This window comes from Lissotriton helveticus, chromosome 2_1 (genome assembly GCF_964261635.1).
Source record: "Lissotriton helveticus chromosome 2_1, aLisHel1.1, whole genome shotgun sequence".
NCBI lineage: Eukaryota > Metazoa > Chordata > Amphibia > Caudata > Salamandridae > Lissotriton > Lissotriton helveticus.
The window spans coordinates 1499636652-1499650793 of NC_136059.1; positions in this window are offsets into that span (position 1 = coordinate 1499636652).

Genomic DNA, 14142 nt, shown 5'->3' on the forward strand with positions numbered 1-14142 from the left:
CAACATGGTCTCCTCGCCCCTATCCACACACTCACGGATGGTCTCAGCTACTTCCAGAAGAGCGGTCTCAGTGCTGAAACCCGCTCTGAATCCGGACTGAGAGTCGTGCAGCAGAGAGTGGTCCTCCAGATACTCTGTTAGTTGCAGCTGCACGGCCTTTTCCAGGATTTTTGCGGGTTTGGGGAGGAGGGAAATGGGGCGGTAGTTAGGAAATTTAGTAGGATCGGCATCGGGCTTTTTCAAAATGGGGACCAGCAGTGCTTCCTTCCATGAGGTTGGAAAGATGCCATGATGGAGGGAGGCATTCCAGATGGAGAGAAAGGAGTTAGCTAGTGAGGGAGCTAGGTCACCCATGATTCTGGCAGGGATTAGGTCGGAGGGGGAGCCAGATCTGCATTGGGTGAATAACCGGAGTGCGTTGTCAAGAGTCAGCTTGTTATAGGACTGCAGGGATGCAGATTCCGGGCCCATCACGTTGGGGATCAGGGGGGATATCTCAGTAGGGAATGAGGTACAAATGTTGTCAATTTTATCAAGGAAATAGTCCGAGAGTCCATCGCATAGTGCCTGGCTGGAGGTGTTCTGCGTGGCCCTAGCGGGAGGATTTATGAATTCCTTGACAATTTTAAAAATGATTTTTGAGGAGTTTTTGGCGTTGGAAATTTGTAGTGAGAAGTAGTCTCTCATAGAGCTTTTTTTTTGTTTAAGAAATTTTTTCAGAGCGGTTTTGTAAATAACTTTGGCTTCAGGGTCGTAGTTATGCCGCCACTTGCGTTCAAGTAGTTTGCATCTGCTTTTTTCCTCGCGAAGGGTAGTGGAAAACCAAGGGGCAGAGGCGCGGGTTCTAGCGGAAGAGATGGGTTTGAGGGGGGCGATGGAGTCGATGGCATGGAGCAATGCAGAATTGAGTCTAGAGACATTTCCATCAATGTCACTGGAGAGAGGGTCCGGTTGAAAGTGGAATAAGGGATCAAAAGTGGCACAGGTGACTTTATGCCATTTTCTCCCCAGCTCTTTTCTGAGGATCGTAGGGGCGGGTTTCGAGTTTAGCACTAGGTTGAAAGGGACAAGATGATGGTCAGACCAAGTGAGAGGAAGGGAAGGAAGGACTAAGATATTTGAGAAGTTAGTAAAGATTAGATCAAGGGTATGTCCAGCTATATGTGTGGGGCCTTTGACTAACTGAAGTAGGTTCAGACTCTGCATTGTTTCTAGTAGGTTGTTAGCTTTCGAGCAAAGAGGATTGTCCACGTGGAGGTTGAAGTCTCCTAGCGCCAAAAAATGTTGGTGTTTGAGGGAGAGATCCGCCAACAGGTGGGTCAGCGCAGTTAATGAGAGAGTAGAGGCAGTAGGAGGGTTGTAGACTAATGTACCCGCCAATATTACTGCAGCGGAGTCCGAGATGGTGAAGTACATAGCTTCAATCATCCCGATATTCGTCAGTCTGGTGATGGATAGCTTGAGGTGGGATTTTAGGATGATGGCAAGACCACCTCCTAGTTTGCCTCCTGCACGATTAATGCAGGCTTCTATGGGAATTAACAAGGGCGTATTATCAAGCCCATTATCGCCGTTTTATCGACAATTTCCTGCCAATAAAACGGCGATAATTTTAACACCTGTCCTTGATAATATGCCCCTGAATTATCAAAACTCGGCGATAAAATTATCGCCGCTTTATCGGCAGGAAACTGCTGCTAAAGTGGCGATAAGGGGCTTGATAATATGCCCTTGTGAATTCCGATAGAAACCCAGGTTAGATGTATAACCTGGGTTTCTATTGGAATTCTATAGAGCATATTATCAAGCCCCAAATCGCCACTTTAGCGGCAGTTTCCTGCCGATAAAGTGGCGGTAATTTTATCTCCGAGTCTTGATAATTTGCCCCAGAGTGGCTAATGATGAGTTAAGGGTTACACGTGTTCACTGTACGCACAGGAGTTTGCCCAGCGAAAGGGACTCTGAAGTGTGCCTTAATTATCGTACCTTGCTGCTTTCCTATAACAGATTTCAAAGGTGAAACTTGCCAACATTTATTTGGGAGGAAAAAAAAACAAGACACGTGGCAAAATAAGCCAAATTTGGTATAATAAATACCTATTCCCACGTTATGCCTCGTTTTCGAGTGACAAAGTGGAAAATGAGGTATTTACCATACACAGCACATAACTCACCTCGAGGTAAAGGACTAACTCCCACACATCTTTCTAAATTCTGACCCATTTGTAATCAGGCACTCTTTAGCACAAGCGTTTACCTAAGGAACTGTTATTACCCAAGCAGTATTTGGCTTTAGCCGCCTTTAGACCCTGAGATTGAATTCTTCGGATATGCATGCTGCTGGCAGATAGTTCCGAAGGCAGTCTGAGGTGAAAAAAATGATCAGTGTTCCATGAATTAAACGTTCATTCGATAACTTCCCAAAGTCTAAGTCTATGAGCCCCTCCCTCCAAGCACCCACGGCCACACACACAAAATACACTCTCATCAAAGTACAGAACCTGCCTTTTGAAATCAAATTAGTCGCTGATACTGACTCTTCGACCAAATCGTTTTCGGAAGTTGACTGCTGCTCTGGTCAGAATGTAGAAATCGCGTAGCACTGTGGGACGGATGGGTGGACTTCCCTCACTGAAGATGTTATCTCAAGGACACCGGGCAAGGACTGTTTCCCCCAGTGGCTAGGCCTGGTGCCCTGAGTTGTAAGATGACGTCATGCTTTCTAATAAAGGGCATTATTACATGCATCAGCCAGACCCACAGAGGCTTAAACAAACGTGACGCTTTAGTTAAAGCTGTATGCTCGAAGGTCTTGGGTATCCCTCGCCTTTGCTGTTGAACAGTGAAGGATGAAAAGGGTATCAAGCGTGAATAGTGTCCCATAACCGTATAATTGCAGAGGTCTGACATCTTGTATTTATAATTGGCCCCTTAAGCTATACAGACATCCACACTTCTAATGCTGTGTCGCCTACATGCATCCCTAACAACTCAAAGGATCTCGCCCCAAAGAGGAAAAGGTGGGATCAAAGCATATTTCTGCACCTGAAGCTAATAAGCCGAAGAAGGTGGCTAGAACTGAGTCTTCCATGCAGAAAATGGACGCTACTTGTCAGAGACTGGAATGTTTTCTTGAGTCTCACTTACAGCCAGAACTACGAATGTACCTGCTACTTCTGTTGCTTCTCCTCTGTTTTTCATTGGTCAACGCATTGCACAAATATGTGACAATAGTTGGACCACTAAGAGCAGTACTGATAACTATTAGTGCACGAACTTTAAACCCTTTATCCAGCTCCTTCACTCCACTAACTGATCTCACTGATTTAGACATGCAGGGAGAGAGAACTAATGGTCTAAACCTAATTAATCCCCACAGGAGCTCAGAGAATATCTCACAAAGAGAATATAACCAAGGGAGGGATATAACTAATCGGATTTGTGGGAGGGACGCCCCTGTTCTGCCGATAGGTCACACTGATCCAGGGCAAGATTTGACTCCATGGCGAGGGAAAGATCTTACTCCCATGGTGAATACATCTTGTATCCTATCAAACCTCTCTCACCCTCTCCGATGAGAGAGGGCTAAAACCCTAGTGAAGGCTAAAACCCCAATGAGTACAAGAGAACTAAGAAAAGAAGTAATAGGAGGTAGACAAAGACCCAGACACTATATTTGCCACCAGACGCTTGCCGATGTGTTCTTGCGCTGGTAAATGTTCCAGAGGTGATACAGTCAGGTTGAGGCAATAGAACAACTCATAGCGAAGGGGTTACACTTGCTGGCTAAGTTCACAAGAGGGGTGCCACAGTTACATAGACATATCTTAATGGCAAGAACCCAAAACACATCGACAAACATAATGGGGAATTGCATAGTGGTCAACATACATAGCCCTGTCTTTGTGGAGCACATGTTAACTCAACTTCCATTTGTACCATCACTAAGTTCCCAGACTTTTGCCCTACTTATATCCTACTTTTACAAATCCCATCCTGCTGTGAGGAGGGAGGGCATAGATAGATTCCAACGCCAGTCCTACTTGCAAAGAAACGCACAGATGAGAAGTGGTGAGATCCCCCTTAGCAATAGATATACTCCATTGGCGAGCTTGGAGGACTGGGATTGACTAACCTCAAAGGCTAAGATGGACAATAGTGAGCATAAGGTAGGGCCAATGATGGATAGTGAGAAAAGAGAAAGGCGGGTTGATACTCTAAGGTTAGCTACCTGGCAAGATTCAAGAATAAAAAAGATAATTCATATTAGCTGAGGGAGGTAAACAACACTGCAACAAAGTACACTGCAAACAAAGTATGCAGTGTACTATGCCTCCAGGAGACGTGGGCTTAGTCATCCTAGAGAACTACTGCTCCTACCAAACCCCAGCTTTACCAGCTGGCTCAGGTTGAGCAAGAAGTGGCATCTTGACCATTTTAGCTAATACTACTAACATTACATTGTGAAATTTTTAGATACTTCACCTTATTTTCATGTCTTGATATATGAAGAGAATATGAACTCCGAAATAATTTTAATGATTTTTTATAAAAACTGTTTTGATGGGGACATGTCATTAGTGGTCGATGCCTTGGAACAGGCAATTGGTAAAACATTTTTGTGTTTTGGGATTATTTATATAGCGCAACTGTTACTCCTAAGAGTGTCTTGGCGCTGTTGCTGAAAGCGTGACAGAGAGTGAAGAAGACAGGAACTAGGATTAGTACTAATTATTAATCATAACCCCCTGGCCATTATCTGGATGTGGATCTTCTAGGCCAACAGCTGTCCATAGGTGGGAGACTCTTCTGTGGGAGAACAGACTGTATCTGTGATAACTTGATCCACTTTAAGTATGTTACTATGGAAAGGCCCTAAACAGGCATTGGTGATATGGAATCTGAAGCTTGTTAATACGATGAAACCCATAGCTGGTGCCGTGGAGGCAACATTCAGGAGTTCTTACCAGAGGTTAACGCTAGATTATATCCTTGTCACAACTACCCTTAGTGGGAGAGTTGCTAACATTCAGAAAAAGTTCTTGGTAATTAGTGATCATGTTGCTCTTGCTTGTGATTTAAAATGGGACGGTAGAGGGAAGACCTGTCTAGACATAATTCCAAAACCCCTGTTACGAAGGAAAAATGGTTACATCTTAAAATGGGACAAAGTTGTCAAAGAGAACATTCTCCCTATGATATTGCAACACAAACAATCAATTGAATCCTTGTCAGGTTAAAGTGCATTTTGTTTCTTCACTAGACAAGAATAAACTTTATCTGACAAGGCCTTTTCCACCTAAACATCTCCTCTGATTGTTGGTTCAACCGTCTGTTTACTAAAGCTTTATCGAATCTTCGTGAAGCCCTACACACTGTCCCACGAGATGTCCATCTGATTTGGTGCCTAAGAGCTAACTATAAGGCGGTCAGAGAGAATAGACAAAAACTCTAAGGGAGGCAGCTTGGTTGGAGTTAAAGAGAGGCTCAGAGACAAAGGTAGAGGTTTCTGAAAAGGGGTAAATTCACACTTTCTCCAGGAAGTTGCAGGACCATATGTTGACTCCCATATTGAGGAAACACACCTTCAAGATATTTGTCAGAGTTCTCTGGATACCGCTACACCTAACAGCTCCCCAACTGAGAAGGATAAGCACATCCCTTTAAAGTTTGCGTTGGACGAGATTTCCTGGGCTTTGTAACAAACCAGTTCTCTAAAAGCCCCTGGTCCCGACGGGGTCCCCCGAAAACCTGTTTGAATCCTTCAGATCTATGGATCCATTTCTTGACAAATGTGTTTAACACTGTTTCCAAAGTGGGTCACCCAAAGCATGGAAACACTCAACCATTATCCCAATCTATAAAAAGGGGGATAGTGGAGACCCTAAAATCTACAGACCAATATCACTGATAGATAGTACAGCCAAGCTGATGGGTCGCCTGCCTCCTCTTATATAGATTGGAGGAATGAGCAGAGGAGATCAATGTCTTTCAATGGTTCAATATGGTTTCAAAAAAGGTAAAGGGATCATCGATTGACATCTCAACCTAAGTATGGTGGTTGTTAAATACAAAATCGCAAAAAAGGGCCAGTTTTACATGATATTCATTGACCTATCAGGCACATTTGACTGTGTGGCTCATAGCAAGCTATGGGATATCATGAAGACAATTGGAACTGATAATGTAAATAATAATTTTAATAGGCAGCTCTATGTAGAGGCCACAGTTAGTGGCAGGATCGGCAGAGCCAAGGAATGCACAAAGCTATTTTGCATCAAGCCTTGAGTGAGACAAGGATGTGTGCTCACTCCATTCTTGTTTTCTCTGTACACCATAGGATGGAGAATGCCTTAGAAAATTCACCAAGGATGTTCTGTATATTGAAGGTGTCTATCTACTGATTCTCCTCTATGCAGACAATGCAGGTTTCACGATACAAACTCATGGAGCACTGCAAAGCCTAATAGAGACATTTGCCAAGTTTATGACTTCCCTGGATTTGTGTGTTAATTAGTCGAAATCATATCTCTTAACCACAGGCTCACCGCTAAGGAAGTGTCCAACTTTTTATCTTGCCCAATGCAGAGTGGAGGTGGTTGACTCTCCTCTATACCTTGGGGGTCTTAACCAATGGGAATTCATCATGGAAGAATAAGGCGAACAACCGAGCCCTGCATTAGGGAGATATATTTTTCAGCCATCCTTACATTTTCAAACAAGGTGGGGAATAAACCCTGTACCGAAAAGTTACATATTTATTCCTCAAAAGCTAAGGTGGCAGCCACCTGTGGGGTGGCATTGGGGGGCATAACAAATATACATCCCTTACAATACATAGAAGATGCCTTTTTAAAAGGTTATTCTGCTTGCCTTGAAGCTGTGTTAGAATAGATATTGTTTATGCTTACGCAATGCTCTGTGTAAGTTGGCATTCACTGTGCCATATTCTATTTGGGCACTATCTTAGGCTGTTCAAAACTGATCGTCTGATTCCCAGAGATGCTCCCCTCTGAGTTTTGTTTCTTCTGTTAGGTTTGTTTTGGTAATGAGCACATTGTTCATGTCAGCACATAGCTTTCTCACTAGATAGAAGCCCTCTCCACCCTTATCTGGTGGCAAGCGCCTTGTGTGAGAAGTTGGCCTGGTATATGATGTCCACTATTCTAGTGGGCATCTTGCACCCTTCCAAATGACTCTTATTGATGGTGGTTGTAAAGTCAACCTTATAGAAAGCTATCCTAGTGGTAACTGTGGAGAGCAGCCTTCAGGTTAAGACTTTAGAGGCGAGTTAAGCAAGTTGTTTTACCATTTATAATCTTTTGAGTACCAAATGAAAGCACCTCACACAAGGTATATATCAAATATATATGGATTTATTCTAAACACAATCCCTCTGGACTCTTTATGAGGTCAGAGGTAAAAGTACAATAAAAGCAACTTAATTAGCATACGATAAGTTGCACAGTATACGTTATGCCCTGGGGGCCTCACAAACCATATACTAAAATAGTGGTATAAGAACCACATGAGAAATAGAAAGCAGACCTAGGGCCTGTGGAATCACTGGGGCTGCATAGAACCACCAAAGTTTAGGATGTAGGAGGCCCACGGGAGACACGTGCAGTGTCTAAACACAGGGTTACCATTGACTTTCTATGGAAAACAAACAATTTACAATTTTAAAGATTAAGGGTCAAGGAGGTGAACTGCGATGGAACCCTTTTAGACTAGGCACTTGGAGAAACAATACCCATGGTAGCACTGGAGTACTCGTGTTACCTCACCCAGGGAAGCCGGGTGCATAGGTGTCTTTTCGTGTCTGGTTTCGTCGTCGATTCCAATGGAGAGCTCCGAAGAAGTGCTACAGGCGACCAGAGGAAAAGTGTCCAGGTGGATCCAAGGGTGGATCGGAGATGTGAAGAACCTGAAAGAAGAAGGGACAGAGTGTGGGTCACTAGCCAGTGACCAGGATGGCGATGGGAAATTGCCAGCCAATGTCGGGTGATTTCAGGCGAAAAGGTGAAGCTTGTCTCTTCAGCCATGAGGTTCAGAAGGTGTCAACGAAGACCAGGAGCTGGATTCGAACTGCCCACAAAGGATCTAGTTGACTGCAGTGTCGGTATCCAGATTGCACCCAACAAACCTTGGCAAAAGCAATCCACGCAAGATATTGAGATTGACTTGGGTGCAGACCAGCACGGTCTTGGGAACTTTTCCTTTTGAGAGAAGTTGGGGCAAGCCAGGAGCAACCAGTAAAGCAAAGTAAATCAAAGATTGATCTTCTTGAGGGCTCACTAGCCAACAGACTAGGAACCACAAAGACGCTTCAAGCTGAAATGCACAAAGCAGGCCCACGGAATACTCGTGGATTGTGGGCCTCTGAGCTTTGGTGCAAAAGATGCTCGGGGCTGGGGCTTCAAGCACCCCAATGCACTACTTCAGGATACCTCGGAAGTAGGTGCAGGATGAAAAACGCAGGGTGTCTACGAGTTCCAGTCCCATGCCTCTCGTGTCCACCACAGGTCTCAGCTTTGCTAGGAGAGCAGGTCAGTGTCAGTGATGTCTGGAAGTCAATGTCCTGAGTCACAGATTCCTCGAGATCCAGCAGGAGCCTCGAAAATGCAGACTGGCAAAGATGCAGTTGGTGCCTGTTTGAACAGGGTGGTTACTCCTTGAACACAAGGGAGATTTCTTCCATCTTCCAGTCGATATGGAATGTTGAAGGTCCAAGATATATGTTGCAGAGTTTCATCCAGGGTAATCTAAAGTCCTAGGGACTGGGGTTCTATACTTATAGTAAGTTTAGGGGTTAGACTATCTCTAAGGTCCCTCCTATGGGTGGACCTGGAGAGAGGGTGGTTACACCCCTTCCCCTTTGTCCAGTTTCACGCCAGAGCTGGGGTTGAGTGACCGAGCAACCGGTTTGAACTGGGAAATGCATGGAGCACCTTGTGTGCCCCAGGCAGTGTCCGAAAAGCATTCACTGAATGCAACCCACCCTGCCCCAATACACTAAAGCCTGTCTCGGAAGGTGCTAGCTCCTCCCTGGACAAGAAACCTATTATCGAGGCCTCCCTTGCCGGAGTTTCATCCAGCAGGAGGAGGGCAGACTCGTGTCTGTGGCAGCAGCATCCATTTTGTGATGCTGGGGCTCTGTTTACCTTTAACCGGGTTTACCAGTAACTACATGTCTTCTCCCTCTAGAAGGGTGGAATACTACCCCTGCCGCCAGGACTGGCGGGGGTAGTATTCCAAAGTGTTTGACTCCTTACATGACATGTTTCGATAAAGCCAAACCAAAATTAGCATTAACCTCCAGGGTTGTAATGCACTTAAGAGTATATGGTATGGCTATATCATAGAACAGCTATAAGGAGATGGTTCCGAAAAGCTTCAGAGGGGCTCAACTCATGCTAGGGCACCCTCTCACACAAAACCAAGCACTCCGCCTCCAGGATTGTCAAGGTCTGCCGTAGGTGTGACTTATATGGTAATATGGTTATATATATATATACACCAGTATACAGCACGACCATGGGGTGGAGGCTGTTAGATATTTCCTTGATAAGAGACCAGCAAAATATCTGGAGCATAGCAAAATGTTATTAGAATGTTTGAACTTTTGCTTAAGAAATAACATTTTTCTCTTTCAGGACGATCTATACCGGCAAACAAGTGGTACCGCGATGGGAACCTGCTTCGCCCCCAGCTACGCGAATCTTTTCGTCGGCTGGTGGGAGGAGCAGGTGGCCCTATCGGGGCATAATGGAAAATGGGCAAAATACATAGTGGTCTGGCGTCGATATATCGACGACCTCTTCCTAGTGTGGAGGGGCTCCTCCACACAGGCAGAGGAATTTATTGAGGACATTAATTTGAACCAGTTACATCTGAAGTTCACCTCTGAAATAAGTATGACTGAGGTACACTATCTTGACTTGAGGGTTTTTGTCAATCAAGGGAGGTTAGAAACGGCCCTATATAGGAAACCCACTGCCGGGAATAGTATTTTACATGCCGGCAGTAGTCATCCCCCCAGTCTCATTCGCAGTATCCCCTACGGCGAATTGTTAAGACTAAGACGGAATTGCTCTCTCTCGAGAGAGATTTCGCCATCGCAGCAAGGGGATGCATTGCTAGATTTCTTAACAGAGGCTATGATGAAACGCTGCTAAATGACACCTACAATAAGGTACTGAGAATCCCCAGAAAACAACTCCTAGTCCCAAGCATGGAAACTAAAAAAGATTCGGAGACCACAGGTAAATTTCGAATGGTCACAACCTACTCTGCTGAGGCCAATCAGTTGAGGAAAATACTCACCAAAAGCTGGCACATATTACGCACAGATCCGGTTATAGGGAATGATGTCCCAGAGAAACCGCTCCTCACATTTAGGAAAACCAAATCCCTTAGGGACAATCTGGTACAAAGTCATCTGAAACCGATTGAACAAAAATCGAGTGGGAAGTTGAGAGACATGAAGGGCTTCTACCCATGCGGGAAGTGTCGTGCCTGCGATAACAGCAGAAGGACACTGAAATATAATGTCCCTGGTTTGAGTCAGCCGAGGCCAATTAACAAATTTATTACCTGTACCACTCCCTACGTTGTATATTGTCTGGTCTGCCCATGCGGACTTCAGTATATTGGCAGCACAATAAACAACGTTAAACTGCGAATACTAGAACATCAGAGAGCAATAGCCAACAAGGATGCTGCCTATCCTGTTGCGCGGCACTTTGCTAAAGTCCATGGGAGTGATAGAGAATTGCTAAGGTATTTTGGTATTGACCATGTACCCTTGCATCCTCGAGGAGGAGATAGACTCTTGAGTCTCCGCAGATTAGAGTCCAGATATATTATAGATCTGCAGACCAAGAGTCCACTCGGGCTTAATATCGGGGAGGAATTCACAGTACATTTAGGTCGTTAATGAAATTGGGATGGAGAGAGAGTAATATAACATCTATACAAAAGAAATAATGAGAAGTATGATAATGAATAACTGTGACTCGTGATATTACAAACTACATGAGTTATTCAATTACCCCCACCCCAACCAGTTACTACCAAATGATAGCAATGTTAGATATAAGGTGTATTATACCTAGGAACTTATCACTGAAACTGAACATCTAGTTCCAAATTTTGGTTCATTCTGTGCTCGATCATGATCTGCTTGTATATAGTGTTTTGGATTTTGATTTGGACTTAGTCCTTGGTTTCCTTGCTTTGTTTTTCGACCTATGATGGGTCTCTCGCATGAGTTCTAACATCTTGGAAATATGTTCATTGTAATAATTCCTAAAGTACACATTGCACAAAAGCTAGGTGGATTTTTGAACTTTTGAACTTTTGATGCAATCTTTGAAAACCCTGTATCCATATGTATATAGATTTCTCCCATGCACTCATTCTTTCTAAAAATTACAGTTAGGCATGCAACAGCCCGATATTATGAATTTGTCTCCGGTAAACTAATATGTATTATAAATACCGGAGAAGTGCCGATACACGGCGAGATCTAATTTCAATCTCTGGTGAAAGGCATGTCATTGTTGGTGTAAAATTTACGGTTACATTTTCTGTTATTCTCTGGTATCTATCGAGGTGTAGAATGTAATTTGGAGTTAAAACCAGGCACAAGCCGATCTACGGCCAGATTAGACGTTTATTTATTTATTTTTATGCCTTTGATTTTGTATTAACAATTACTTTGGCTAAGGCGGGTTATGAACTCTATTGCTCAATAATGGTTGATTTATAAAATGTATTATGACGTTTTTTCATATTGTGCAATGGCCGCCACGCTATCCCTGGTAATTCTCATGAATTTACACCAACACCGATACCATGAGTCCGCCTTCACTTTCTGTGAAGGCGTGTATGAATACAAGCCGCGCGCAGCTTTGCATTGACACTGAGGAAAGACTGTGTTTGAAACGCGTCTGTCATCTCTCGCTTGCTGTAAGCCGTAATAAAATCCTCGTTTTGCTGTACCTGGAGTGCTTGGAGTTTTCCTTTTGACTGAGGGGGACCACGGAGCTTCTATATATATATATATATATATATATATATATATATATATATATATATATTCAATGAAAAAACCATAGGTTTCACACCAGTTATAGTTAGCTGAACATTTTACTCATGCAAAACCATTGAAATTCCCACGTTATAGTTAGTTGGACTCACTACAACTCCCACGCCCGCAATCCACTGCTGATGATGTCACATATTATATCATTCATAACATGGTCAGTGACATCACTGATGACATCACTGATGACATCTCAAATGACATCACTGATGACATCACTGATGACATCACTGATGTGATCATTTTGTCTTGGAGCGCTCAGGGTGAGCGCACCGGTAAGCTCTCCCGAGAGCGCAGCGAGAGCGCTAATTCTGTGTTCGTAAAAAAAATATGTATGAAAACTAAATAATAATGCAAGACATTCAGTACCATACTTATAAAAGCAGTATTTTTGATTTTCCGAATGAAAATGATTTTGCATTTCCGTAAAGCTACCAAAACGTCACTCAGAAAAGTGAGTTTGAGACAAGGTGAGTAAGGGAGTGAAGAGACAGAGAAAGTGACAGAAAAAGTGAGAGTAGAAGACTGAGGGCCTCATTTATGAGGCCATGCGTCACTTTTACGCCGCCGGTGCGTGTCTTTTTGGACGCACCAGTGGTGTAAAAAATGCACCTTGTTGAGTCATATTTACAAAGTGAAGCATCTAGGTAGATGTGTCACTTTGTAAACCCCTGCGCCACATTATACCTGCGCCAGGTATAATGTATGCAAAGGGGGCGTATTGACGCAAGGAAGGGTCGTAGAAGTGACGCAGTGAAATCTATGATATTTCACTGCGTCACTTTTAGGACACCGTTGCGTTAAAATCTTGCACCTGTCTCACAGCAGGCGTAAGACTGACTCAGGCCCTTTCACATGGGGCTTGCCCCATGTGAAAGGATGCATTGTTGGAGTTGCGTCACATTTGTGACACACTCCAGCAATGCGTCACTTTTGCGCTTACAGATACGTCAGAAATACTGACGTATCTGTAACTCCTTGCGACATGAAGCGTCATACATTAAATATGACGCATCAGGAATGTTGCAAGGAGAGCGAACTGAGAAGTGACGCATCGCTGCTTTCACGCAGCGATGCGTCATTTCTCATAAATGAGGCCCTGAGTGAGAGAGGAAAGTAACATAGGTGAGGGAGTGTGGCTGTGTTATAGGGAGTGAGTGTGATAGAAGAGGAGTGACAGACTAAGGGGTCAGAGAGAATGAGGCTAACAGAGAGAGAAAGAGGGAAGGGGAGTGTAGAACTAAGAGGACAGAGGGAGTAAGAGAAGGAGTTAGTGAAGTTGAGTAAGGAGAGTAAGGGAAGAGAAAAGAGTGAAGGAGCAAAAGAAGGAAAGAGACAGGAAGGAAAGTAAAGGTTAAGGTCTGAAAAAAGGTGAGTGTGGGAGCATGGCTGAGTTATAGGGAGTGAGCGTGACAGAAGAGGAGTGAGAGACTAAAGGGACGGAGAGAATGAGGATAACAGAGAGAGAATGAGAGAAGGAGAGTACAGTAGTAAGAGGACAGACGGAGTAAGAGAAGGAATTAGTGAAGTGGAGTAAGGAGAGTAAGGGAAGGGAAAACAGTGAAGGTGTAAAGAAAGAGAAGTGAGAGGAAGGAAAGTGAAGGAGATGGTCTGATAGAAGGTGAGTGTGGGAGTATGGCTCAGTTATAGGGAGTGAGCGTGATAGAATAGGAGTGAGAGACTAAGAGGATGGAGAGAATGTGGGTAACAGAGAGAGTGAGAAAAGGGGAGTGAGTAAGTTAGAGGACAGAGGGATTGACAGAAGGAGTTAGTGAAGTGGACTAAGGGGAGTAAGAGAAGGGAAAAGAGTGAAGGAGCAAAGGATGGGAAGAGAGAGGAAGGGAAGTAAAGGAGAAGGTTTCAAAGAAGGTGAGTGTGGGAGTATGGCTGAGTTATAGGGAGTGAGCGTGACAGAAGAGGAGTGAGAGACTAAAGGGACGGAGAGAATGAGGCCAACAGAGAGAGAATGAGGTAAGGGGAGTGTAGAAGTAAGAGGACAGAGGTAGTAGGAAAAGGAATTAGTAAAGTGGAAT